We start from the raw sequence: 13467 nt of genomic DNA, 5'->3' as shown, positions 1-13467 counted from the left end.
AATGACCTGATGAACTGCAGAAATGAATGAGGACAAGGGCAAGTGCAAAGTCCTGCACTTGGAATGGAATAATTGCATGCACAAAATACAGATTAGGGAATAATAGGCCGCACTGCTGCAGAAATTGACCTGGGGGAAATCACGGCAGACTGGAAACTGAATACGAGCCAGCATGCCCTTGTTGAAAATAGAGGCCAATAACATATTGGGCTATATTAATAGGAATATCACTTGCAAACAAGGAAAATTATTCTCTTGCTATATCTGGTACTGGTAAGGCTTTCCCTGATAAGGTTTTCCCTAGAGTACTGGGACCAGTTTTGAGCCCCTCAATTCAAGAGATGTGGATGAATTAGAAAGAATCCAGCAGAGAGTGACAGAAATGATAATCTGAAAGAACTGGGACTATTTAGTCTGGAGAAAAGACTGATGGGGGGATTTGAGAATAGTTCATTATATGGAGGATGGCGGTAGACTATTTTTGAGCAGAGGGTAGGATTATATGACCTTCTGAGATCTCTCTCAGCTCTATTATTCTATGATTCATTTTGAAGCACCGGCATCCAGATGTATAGTGCACTATATACTGTCTTTTTTTTTCCATTGAGTGAGTGGGTTCAATAGATTATACTTGGGATATGTCTGCAGTGACTGTAGGGCAGTGAAAACATATCCAAGCTATGATTTCCAGCTAGTTTGGGCATGTGATGACTTGAGACATACTTACTAACTGCAAAACATTAATTGTTACAGAATGAAAGATCATAGGTTGTACAGCCAGCTATAGCTGCTATCATGTCAGGACCAGAATCTGCTCTGTTTTACCCAACCTGGGGTGACTGAGGCCTTGAGAATCACTGCAAATAGCAAGAATGTGTGTATATTATGTGTGTAATTACCAGGAAAATTAGAGATAAAATTAGCCTCTTGAGTTATGTGCACTGCCTTTTAATACAAGACTAGTCCTTTCTTCCATACAGTTTCTAGTGATTTGCCTACTCTACTTCTTAAGTTTAAAAAAAAAAAAGGAACTACTTTCCTATTAGAAACTTAATCTACAGTTTAGTACATCTCACTTGGCTAGGATGAGGTCATGAATGTGGTCACCTCAACATAACTACAGGATAAACAAAGGAATTATAGGGACTTGGTGACAATACTATCCAACTGCTTCAACAAAGATACTTTGGGATGACTATGGTCAGTGGTAGCATGAGCCATCTCTGTGTATGGCATGGGGCAGACTGGGGAAGGGACAGGCAGCAAATTGGGAAGGAAGTAGAAAGCAGAGCAGCAGATTGTGCAAAGGGAGGGGAGGGTCTGATGCTAATTTTGACATGCCTGTTAACCAGGTTGGTCGCTATTTATTTAGACAGCAGAAAAAGGTATCGTTGATTTGGGATTCTGTTAAAAATTCTTAAATGTCCAACTGAACAAATGCCTCACACATGTTCAGATGTGTTTAGCTCTGTGAAATGGTAAATCAGCAACCTTAACTCAGCTTGCAAAATCCTGCCAGACTGTAACAGCACAATGCGCTTTGCCTCCCACACAAACCTCTTCAAAGCAGGTTAGTGGCAGCTTTATTCATTTACAGGAATTGAGTCAGGTAAGGGACAGATATGGCAGATACAAAGCACAGCTGCAAATGCATGGCAGGTTAACTGATGGTACACTCTATACAAAATGTTACAGAAGCCCTTTGACAAGGCGTTGAGGTAAAGAAGGATGTCTCAAAATATGCAATGTTAGGCCATATGGTGACTGCTGTGCCCCATAACCAAGTGGTTGGCAAGTGGGAAAAGAGAAGAAAATACATTTTCTGTATAGATGGAACAGCCTATCCCAACCAGAAAGGCACCGATGAATATTAGGAAAGGCTGCCATATTAAAAGAGACATTCAGCAAAATTCATTGTTGGGGCAACTACCAAGCACTTCAACAGGGTTACTCTGGGACAAATCATGGCTTATTTAGAAAAAAAGTGGAGAAAAGGCACTGTTGGTTTAGGGTTTTATTTTGTTACAGATTCTGCAAGATGAAACTTTTTCTTTTTTCCTGACAACATGCTAGTGCAGAGGCTGGGCAGAGCACCTTCCTTCAGGATGTCTCTCTGACTTCTTGAATAGTCTTTAACTTCACTTTCTCAGCTGTCCACTGGGAACATTGCTGCAGCCAGTTAAAAAAAAAAGTCCAAAGATTCTCTGGCTCAAGCATGAAAGGGCCACATTTTAAGACAGCCTAGTCTGTAGGGTTATCAGTAATGGAACAAATTTAAAGCTGCGAAGATGACACCTTTGCTAACCTAGGAAAAGTATGCAGGAGAACTGTTGCAAGCTGCACCTTCCTATCTGCCATTAACTTATGAAAGAAATTAAGCTGAGAGTTAAGCAGAGGCTGAAGTTCAGAGAAGGCTGCAGAACTGCTGAGCTCACCTGCCAATCAGAATCCCAAAAAACCAGTTATGCAACACCCATTTGTGGATTTTGACCAGGCTTAATTAACACTTACTTTTACCTTTCTTCCCCAATAGCCTACAATAGACTCTATAAAACTAGGTCGACAAGCTGTTCCAGTAGCTTTAAAGATTGTTCTGGAACACAATTTGTACCACAAATTTCCTGCATTCACTTGTGCTGTCAGATCAGCATCTCTACAGCAGATTTTTGAGAGGAAATTGCACTTTATACAACCAGCACATCCAGATAGGACAGTCTGTGACCTTACTCAGCAAATCTTAAGCTTGCTTAAAATACTGCCTCAATTTCAGATCATTCTGTGCCACAGGGCGAGGACTCATATCAAGGAAAAATCTTATGAAAAAGATGTTACTGGGAACTAACAGAGGTTGGTTTCACTATGGTACTCCAGGGCCTTTCATTAAGCAGGATTACCAAAATTTAAAAAATATGGCATAAGATACATCCAGGGACCTTCCTGAAATGAAAAAAACAAGCCCCTAAAAAAGGAAATACCTGGAGAACATATATTATCCCCCATGACCCTGGAAAGTCTTCTTTCTCCCTGGAAATTTCTAGTATTAAGCGCTCTCTTGTTAACCGTTTCTGTCCCTGGTTCTCTTCCTAGATACTCTGCAGAGCTTCTCAGCTTTCTCTTTCTGCATCTCCCTTAGTTTGGCCTCTAAAGATTTGGAAAGTCCAGGTACATACACATTGCTGATTATTCTTGTGCAAGGCATCTGGTTGCTCTGTGGTATCAGCACAATGTGATATGAACAAGGCCACAGGCATAAAGAGATCATACTTGGGCCAGGCAACTTTCACTCAAAAATATTACTAACAAATGATATTTTTTTAGAATGAATTATTTTTAAGAAAATCACAAAAACCTCTCCTGACAAAAACGCAGACATTTCTACCCACCTTGTCTGCACAGAGACCCTTTTTGCAATGAACTACAATGGGGTCCAAGGCCCACCTTCCCATCTTATTTACAAGTGTCAGTCCAGAGTCACTCCTCTAACTTACATCAGCGTACCCAAGATCAGACACACTGCAGCTTCCCTTCGCAGCCACCTAAAACTGTGTTACTATTGAGCATATATATGATCAAAGTCAATTGTTGTTACTCAGATCCAAGGCAAATCTTTTTTCCCCCATTCAACATGGGGAATGAAGCCTCTAGTGGTGGAGGGCAGGAAGCTGCTGTGGCTCTGGCCTCAATCCAGGCTCAGGGTCAGAGCTGCAGCTGAAGCCACTGCCCCCTCATCTTCCCTACTGCTGCTTACCCTCACCTGTGGCTTTGGCCTCAGCTCCGGGCACGGAGTACATGGTGGCTCCAGCTCCCACCCCAGCTAGGTATCGGTGGCAGTGACAGTGGTGGCAGCTTTGGCCCTGGGGTGCTGCACAGGCAGCAAGGGGCGAGGTGGGGGATGGGGAAGAGGGCACAGGCACTGTGGGTTGGGACAGGTGTGGGTAGAAAGTGGGGGGGGGGCAGGCAGCAGGGGGCAAGGGAAGGGGTTTGGCTGCTTGACTTCTCCACTGCCTGCCCCCTGCTGCTACTTGCACCCTTCCCCAGTGTAGCAGGGGAAATTTAAGACATCCCACCAATAATTAGATTCTATACATGGAAAATTACTGTATTTATTCAAATATGAGGTTTTTTCTGTCCCCAGTCAGCATGGGGAAAACCAGCCACTATTTTCCCTGCTGTAACCATGGGAGGGGGCATGAATCCAAGGCAACCCTCCAATAATTTTCTAAGTACAGAATTGAATTATAATGATTTTAGAATTTTTCCATATATAGAATCTAATTATTGAGAGGGTTGCCTTATATTCAAGTAAATATGGTATAACAACATTTTTACACTGGCATAACAAGAGAGTCACTTTGAAGCAAATGCCCAAGGCCTCACCTCTCTCATGTGGTAACCTGAGAAAACAGTGTTCTGGCCCAAGATCCATGGTTTCTCTTACCTTGTCAGTCTAAACTAATCTCTCTCTCCACACCTACCCTCCCAGCTCCTCCTAGACGCATAGACATTTTATAGTCCTCTATCCCCTCCCAGAAGCTGCACTGCAGCACTAACTTGTGCTGTGCTGGAGTGCAGATGTGAGAACATGGAAATGGGCTGACAGCCTTATCCACAGATGCAATGTAGCTCACATGTGCCCTCTCTGATGATTGAGGGGTCCGTTTGCTCAGCCTAACCTAAGAGAACTAACAGGAGCACAGAGGGCATACCCTTCACCTGGGTCCTTTCACATGCTATAGGAAGAAGCCGTGGTGCCACGTCAGAAGATTTCTTTAGGATTTCACTGCTAGAACTGCAGTTTGGTTTTGCTTTGCAAATGTCTTTTCAGCTCACAATCTTACCTACATCTAATCCTTGGCAAGGCAATCTTTCTTACTAACAGGTGAGGTATTCAGAACTATTCAACACATGCATTTCCTTCACTCCTTTTCCTGGTGTCCTAGTTTTTATTCATGCACATCCAAACACTCACATTATATTATGCAGTGGTCATTTCATAAGCCATCCAGACCAGAGATAAAAATTCAGGTTACTGGAAAGAACTGAACAGAGTTTGCTGAAACTACACTTCTTACATGTGTTAGAATAAAGTTACAGGTTGCAGTACAGATTCTCACCATCACTTTTCTGTCTCTAGCTGTTAAGTTTCCTTTTTCCTCTTTCCCAAGGTTCTTTTCCCTACTACCTGCTATTTCAGCCTATACCTGGAAAGTTAGTTGCAAATCCTCCTGGCCATTCAGAATCTCCATCTGCAGCATGCCTCATGTGATTACGTGTTAGATTTACACTCGCCATCTAGCTCGAAAAATATTACTCTATTAACAATACGAGTTCACCTCCTGCAGATGGTGATAATGAAGGGAAAAGTAGCGTAGCAAGGATTTCAGGTGATCACCAGCACCAGCCAGCTCAGAGCAGGTTTAAGAATTATGATGATTAAAGAAAAAAGATGGCAGACACTGGCATCTTGTCTGCAGTAGTGCTCCCACCAGTGTAGCTAAATCAACATGAAAATGAAATTTGAAAAAAGAATGAAACATGCTGACAAAGCATTGTCAAGAGAGACTCGTGGACATGAGAAGGTACGTAGGGTAAACTATCTATCCACATGGCCCTGCAAGAGATAATACCCAGCAGACTAATGCTGCTGGAGGGCATGAGGGAACAGAGATAGCATTGGCCAAAAGGACAGCATGGGCAAAGGGGAGATGGTGACAATAAGATAGAAGTAAGAGGTACTAGATCAGGGGTGGGCAAAATACAGCCTGCAGGCTGGATCCAGCCTGCCAGGCACAGGCATCTGGCCTGGAGGTGCCCATCAGCAAATTGTACCTTGCCCAGCCCTTTTTCCCATGAAGGTAGGAGCGAGACATCCTGTATACAGACCCCCAACATACCCTATTGCACCTCACTTCCACCCTTGTGGGCAGAAGGGCCTGGTGCAGCCAGCAGCAGCTTCTAGGTAGTACTGCTGTTTCCACTGCTGCAGGCTTTCCTGGTATCCCGCTGGCTCCGGGCAGCAGGTAGGGAAGTGGCAGGGTCAGGGGTGGGGCTGCAGCTGGGCAGGAGCATGGAGCATGGGGCAGGGGTGGGGCTGGCACACCTAAGGGGGCAGGAGCAGTGTGGAGCTCAAGTGGGAAGCATGTGGGTGTAAGGGGGGTGTGTGGGGAACCCTCTCACACTACTGCCATGGTGTGCAGCCCTGGCAGGGAGCAGTGGCAGCAGCAGCAACAGCAGGCAGGGGTGCTCCAGGTGCTCATACTCACTGGCTCCAGCACTTCCTTCCTGTGGGGCTTCCTTCCCGTGCTGCATGAGCACTGGGAGCACCGGTGATGGAGGCAGCCTCGCAGGGGGCTGTGCTCCCCGTCACGACATGCAGTGCTGGCCAGAGCTGGGCACCAGTGCTCTGAGTACCCCCACGCCAAGTGTAGGGGGGATCCTACAATTTAGTGTACGATTTGTTTTTTTCTGGTTCTATGATGGCAACCCTCTGTCCCAAAAGGGGTATTTCTGGGGGCAAGGGGAGGGACTTCCAGTGGCAAAATCAGGGGCTAGGGGGTGGGACCTCCAGTCCCAAGATGGTGACCAGGGGTGGGGCAATTGCCAAGGAATGGGGTTACCTATGCGGCCCTTGAAAACTCAGAAAATTTCGTCATCCAAAATAATTGCCCGCCCCTGTATTAGACTTTCTCGAGCTCAGCGAACTCCACATTTATGAGAAGAATGATGGACAAAACTCTATCAAGATGCCTTGCCAATGGATCAAGGTGAGGAGCTGTAACCAACAGTTAAAAATTCTCAGTTTACACTGAAAAACAAAACCCGATAAGAAAAGCTGTAGCGCAAACTCTGAAAGCATCTAAGAATTCAAGGAAAGTGTGCACATTTTTTTACCTGCTCATCGTTTCCTGCTTTAGTTGCTGTGGACTCATTTTATTTGGAGGATTGTACCTGTTTTATTGAAGCAATCACAGTGTAATCACCTTTTTGCAGATCATTTTTGCAGCTGCCATAGGTCTTACTTAATGTTAAAAAGAGGCAGCGCTTTAATTAGACTCTGCCAATAAATGTTAACAATTGCCAAGTTAGCATTACTCAAAGAATTGCTCAAAGTATTGCTCAACTGGCCATTCTCCCTCTCCAGCTCTCCATGGAAATATTCCAAAATGAGCACGGTATGCATGCCAAGATGCAAAGTTCAGTCATTTCGAGTAATTTGTATATGGCTGTTCATTTTTTTAAAAGAATGTTGTTTAATCCTCCCCTGCCACAAGCAGCTTATCATATTCTGCAGTTCAACATGTAGTAGAAATGCTGGAGGGTAGGGTTAGGATTTAGACAGACCTAGACAATTTGGAAGACTGGATCAATAGAAACCTCATGAGGCTCAATAAGAACAAGTGCAAAGTCTTGCACTTATGAGGAACAACCCCATGCACCCAGTGGCTGACAAGTTAGGCAGCAGAAAAGGACCCGGGAGTTACAGGAGACAATGAATATGAGCCAAGAGTGTGCCCCTCTTGCCAAGAAGGCTAATGGCATACTGGGCTGCATTGGTAGGAGTGTTGCCAGCAGATCAAGGGAAATATTTTTTCTCCTCTATTCAGCACTAGTGAGGCCACATCTAGAGCAATGTCTTCAGTTTGGGCCGCCCATGACACAAAGGATGTGGACAGAAAGGATGTGTCCAGGGGACAGCAACAAAAATAGTTAAGGAGCTGGGGCATGTGACTTCTGAGGAGAGGATGAGGGAACTGGACTTACTTAGTCTAGAGGGGCTTTAGTAGCAGCCCTCCACTATCTGAAGGGGCGTTCCAAAGAGCATGGAGCTGCACTGTTCTCAGGGGTGGCCGATGACAGAATAAGGAGCAACCGTCTCAAGTTGCAGCATGAGGAGGTCAGGTTAGATATTAGAAAGAACTTTCTCACTAGGAGGTTAGTAAAATGCTGGAACAGATGGACTAGATGTTGCTGAATATATATCCTTGGAGGTTTTTAAGACCTGGCTAGACAAAGCTTTAGCTAGGATGATCTAGCTGGGGACGATCCTGCTTTGGGCAGGGGGTTGGACTACATGACCTCCTGAGGTCCCATCCAACCCTAATTTTTTATGATTCTATAATTCTATGTAAAAAGTTCTTGACTTTAGGCTGAAATAGCACGGATAATTCCAGTCCAAAAGAAGAATTAAAAAAAAGTTACAAATCAACAAGTCAGAGATAACAGAATTATAACTAAACAGTTTAACAACCATAATTACAGCCATATAGCTAGCACAATAGTCCCTTCAGCATGTCCTTTCAGCCAGTCCTGTACTGAATAAATTTACAGATGCCCCTTTTTTTGGGGGGGAGGGGGGGGGGAAGAAAAACAACAACTTTATGGCACCCCTAACAGTCATAATTTGATTCCAGATAGGTACGACTTGAATTTCTCTACTAAGAGAAGCATGGAGGACATATACCTCCCAAAGATGACTTTCTTCTGCTTCCTACTACCATTAGGGCCAACATTTTCAATGCTGGGTACCTAAAGCCAGCCCTTAAATAAAATGTTCATGGGACTAAATTAGGCACCAGTATGAAAACATCTGCCTGTGTTTTTAGCCAATTTTGCCACTCAGCAATATTGGATAACGGAAGAGTTTGAAGCTGAGGAGGTCTTTTACCAACAGAACTCCAAGTAGATATACATACAGCATGGAAATCACAACTTGACATCAGAACTGCAGTATACTAGGGCACATCTGCAGAGTTATAAAGGCATTAAGAAAAAACAACAAAACTTCTTTTTCAAATCACTTCTTTTTACATGCCAGGATCCAAGGTAACAATTCTGATTTCCCTTTTAAAGAGAGGGAGTGTTAAGACAGCAGCTTCTAAGAAGATCCTAGCTACCAGACAAAAAGATCTCTGAACTCAAGCCTTGACATTCAAAAACTATCATTCAGAAGCTTTAAATTTTTGCAAACTTTGCAGAACAGATGTGTCCTAGCACAAACTGGAAACCCAGGTTTACCAAACAGGAGCATAGATCTGAATCTCTGCAGATCAAACAAACCTGCTCTATGCCTTATGGATGAGAAAAGCTTGGAAAAGGTCAGGATTTTGTAATAAATGAAATACAGAAGGTTTTTTACTTGGAAAACATTTACCAAGTCTTGAGCTTTATTGCTTTTGAATTACCCAATATCTTGCCTAGTATCTTGCCATCAGTCACAGAGAACGATACGAGCTGTTGGTTCTTTGAACTTACGCATTTTAGAGCCAAAGGCACATAAAAGAACTTCATGGAATATAATGGAACCGCTCATCTGCACAAATGCTTCTTTCATACATAAATACTAACACTTATATGTGCAATGGGTCCTTTTAAAGTTCTGCACAGGACAATCTAAAGACAGAAGGGTTATGTGGGATTGAGAAAAATACTGTAGAAGTAGCTAAAACATTTAGACCACATATCTGAATGTGGTCTTTTTCTGTTTTAAAGGAGAAAATATGCCAGTTGAAGATGGACAGTAACCTCAATGCCTTTAAGTTTCTCTGCACTTCAGCTACTATACTATAACTTTGTCTTTTATATTTAAAAAAGCCTCATTATTAGCACTGAGCCCCATTTCCTCACTAAAACCTTCAGCAGTCACCCTTATGTACCTTTATTAAGGCAACCACTAAACTCCCTGCTCTGATCTAGCAGGAGAATTGAAAGATTCAACAACCTCAGCTGGAACCTCAACTGCATGGGAACATTTACAGAAGATGTCAGGGAAGCAGCTACTATGTAACAGGGCAGTCTGTCCCTTAAAGGAAAAACAGTCAGCTCTGGTAGGAAAGTCAGTTGTGGGGCATTCAGGTAAGCATGTCAAGCCCCACTGAGACCTTTAAAAGCTCCCTGAAGAGTAAGCAAGAAAAGAGGAAGCAAGCAAACTGTAAAGGGAAAAGTCAGGCTGCTGTGCAGGGACCAGTACAGCCTAGTGTCCAAGAGAGGACAGAGAGATTTTGTACTGTGTTTTTTACTTAAAGGCTGACTTTTGCTTTGAAGAACTGGCTCAAGAGCCCATAAGGGAGCAAGTTCTCCTGCAAAACCAAAGAGGCTATGTGACCCACTTACATGAGGTATGCAGAAAAATACCAAAATCCAAATACAAGGTGGGCAGAGAGACTGACTGCTACATGCCCATGCATCATACTGCAAGGAAGCATACAATCATTTAGTCTCAGGGCTCAACATACAACCCTCAACAAAGGAATAAGATTTGAAGCTGCAATGGCCCCTATACCTTTGCTCTCCTAAATTTCAGGTAGCAATTTTTGATAATTTCTACAAAATTCAAAGGATAATGCTTTCTGCTATCTCAATCATCTCCTGGCTCAACAGACTTGTGCTTCACTTATTATAAAACTCATTGCTACAAAGTTTTTAGCATTATACATACCCAGGACTACACCTTGGAGAGATCCCCTGGGACAAAGGACAGGTGATGCAGATCAGTGGGGAAGGGGAAAAAGGTGAAGACTGCTACCTGTCCTGGTACTGAGACACAGTACAAACTTCAACTCCCATAAATGAGAAAAGAATCTGAAAACTACAAATGAAAAGGGTTTAGGATAATATTCTGGCTTTCAGCCCTTCTGCAAGCCTTAGAAAAAACTCGTGATTCTGGTGTTTTTGCACAAACACCAGATGCTCAACAAAAACATTGCTTTTGTGTTCTTCCTGGCCTGGAAGAAATGTTTTGGGCCACAAGATTGGGTTCAGGTAAATCCATACCTGGTAAACTAGAGTTAAAAAACAAAACAAAACACATGCGCACATTGGGACACCGCAACTTCTAAAGGCGAGAGCTCACAGTAAAAGAATTAAGCTATCATTTGCTATTAGCACACCTGGCATCTAATACAAGTTCCTCCACATGCAGCATAGTTCATAAGGAAAAGGAATTTAAAAAAAAAAAATCAAGTTTTTGATAAGGCAGAGTGTCTTGCTTATGAAAGGGTTTAGCTTAGGGATTTTCAACTAGGTGTTGTGGGGTGCCTTGAGATCCTTTCAAGCGTGTAGAGGGGTACTGCACAAAATTGGTACTTAGGTCAGCAAACATGATTCACAAGATAATCCTAGAGATTTCAAATGGGAATCCAGAGTGTTAAAACCATTCTGACCTGTTGTCAGCTTTTGGAGTTATTTGCAAGAGAAGAATTTCTCTATTATTTTTCTGTAGTCAAAAGAAGAGTGAAAACCAAGAGGTGACCTTTTCCAAGGGGTGCCTCAAGTTTAAGGAGCGAGATTTAGAACCACTGGTTTAGCTGTTAAATACATTCATTCCTGCACAATGCAGTAATGGCCTTTTAATTTACATACTCTAGGAACAATACTGCGATGCTCTTCTAGTGTCAGTCTCACACTGCTCACCTGTAGTCTCATAGTGACATGGCAGGAGTAGAACCTCCTACACATGACTAGTAGTTGCTCTCCTTGGTTTCCCTTAGGTCAGACTGAAGATAATCCCCAGCTCTTCCTCTGCTGACTGAGCCCAAACAGAAAACTAGGCAGGAGTGTCTGATGCAAACTTGCTGCTGTATCTGATAACTAACACAAAGACCTTTCTTTTAAGGAACAATGCACACTGTTCAATAAGCCTCCCCGAAGGAAATACTGGTGCTGAAAAATTGGCAATTACAGTTGCCGCAGGCAACAATTAGCTGACTTTACCATCAGCAAAAGCACCACAAAGTAATAAGAGCAGCAAGGGGAAAAATTCTTAGAACGTACTTGGAAACTACCCCACAAAATTTCTCATCTCTAGAATATACTATACATGGGGACCACCATTTTTGGCAGGCATGCCACAAATTATCCCCCCGATGATCCTCTGTGCCACTGTGATCCTCCTTCCCTGCCCAGTCTGATGCTCTGCCTTCTGCTCCCTACTCCATGCTCCCTGCTTAATCTTCTGCTCTGCTTTATCTGTCACTGGGCTGTCTGTCCCCTCCCTGACTTGCCACATGCCACACAGAGAGGCTGCCCATGGCACTTGTGGCACACATGCTGCTCTTTAGCCTGCTGTATGCTGTTATTCACATGAACAAAAATGCTGAGCCCAGAACAAGGAGGGGATGCAGGCAGAACCCCAAACAAAACAGCAATATCACGCCTTAGATGACTGTTGTTCAGTTAACGTACTGAATGTTTTCAGATCCTAGGCAGGCTCTCATTACAGTTCTATTTTGAAGACATTTTTTGCATCGGGTGAATAGAGTGGTGGGGGGAACAGAAGTTTGACTGAAGTAGGTAGGTAGGGACTTCACATCAAGAACCTGCCTGCCCCATTTCCAACAGCATGAGATTCAGAATTATTTCCTGGTTTTCAATACACTTTCCTCAAACAGAAGAGCAGCTGGTGGCAGATCACCACCTACTCATTTGGATACTGTTTATTTATGTTGTGTTTGTTTGCCACCTCACACATATCAAAATCCAATTTCAATTGCATTTCACTTTGAGTACTGCATTTCAATTATTGAGTACCAGAGCATACAAACATCTCAGCATCACATCCCAACTCTAAACCTGTCATTCTCCTGGAGGTTGGAGGCCTCAGAACATTTTTTTTGCTCCCTAGAAAACATAATTGGTCAACTGCGAGTTACCAAGGCACATCCTGAAGAGTGAACACTACGTCTTCTAATGACTGAATTTTTCTAAAGGAGAGGCAACAGGCATGACAGACAGAGCACTCAACTCAGACACAGGCACCTTCATTTCCTTCCTGCTCTGCCACTAGCCTGCTGGGCAATCCTGTGAACATCACTTCACTCACCATACCTCGAGTTTTAGCCCATGCAAGATAGGGATGATGATCCAAGGGGACTTTGAGATCTATAGACAAAAGATACTAAAACTAGATGACATTATTAGTCTCTCAATATGCCTCTCTTTCACAAGTTACAATACAGCATTTGTAATCCTGATTTCTAATCTGCATAATTAAAACCCTGCATAACCTGCACAAAATATTACGATTAAGAGGAAAAAAATCTGACCCTGGATACCTTCGACAATACGCAACAGAGCATGGAGAGTGTGAAAACCATGTACAAGTCAAATTAAGAGCTCAATGATCACATCAGAGCAGCAATAATTAAGTAACTTGATATTCCAGACAGGCTTTGAGAAGATCCCATTACTGCTCTCTTCCTTTTACTTCGACCTCAGCCTGTTTCTCACCTCAAACAAGAGGAAACCAGACTCTTGCCAACATCTATTTGCCATTTGTGCTTGGAGCAGTGCCCTGAGGCTAGGAGCTTGAGCATGGCTGCAAAGCCGGGGCATGCCTCCCCCCCGACATCTCATCAGGTCCGTTCCCCTGCCCCCTTCAGAAAATGTAATTGTGGAAACAGCAGGCCAAGCAATGCAATTGCTGGGAGGGACTTCTAAGTAATTCAGTAATCGGCTTCTGCATGCTTGATC

General features: G+C 43.4%; 1 protein-coding gene across 2 annotated transcripts in view; it reads right to left on the bottom strand.

Moving 5' to 3' along the window:
- ABAT (4-aminobutyrate aminotransferase) overlaps positions 1-13467 on the bottom strand; it is a 137535-nt gene that overhangs the window by 120776 nt on the left and 3292 nt on the right. The gene's annotated exons all lie outside the window — the stretch shown is intronic.

The sequence above is a fragment of the Crocodylus siamensis genome, chromosome 12 (assembly GCF_052110815.1).
Source record: "Crocodylus siamensis isolate JL-2025a chromosome 12, ASM5211081v1, whole genome shotgun sequence".
NCBI lineage: Eukaryota > Metazoa > Chordata > Crocodylia > Crocodylidae > Crocodylus > Crocodylus siamensis.
Note: the sequence above shows the minus strand (reverse complement) of the source record. Positions and strands in the feature narration are given on the sequence as shown.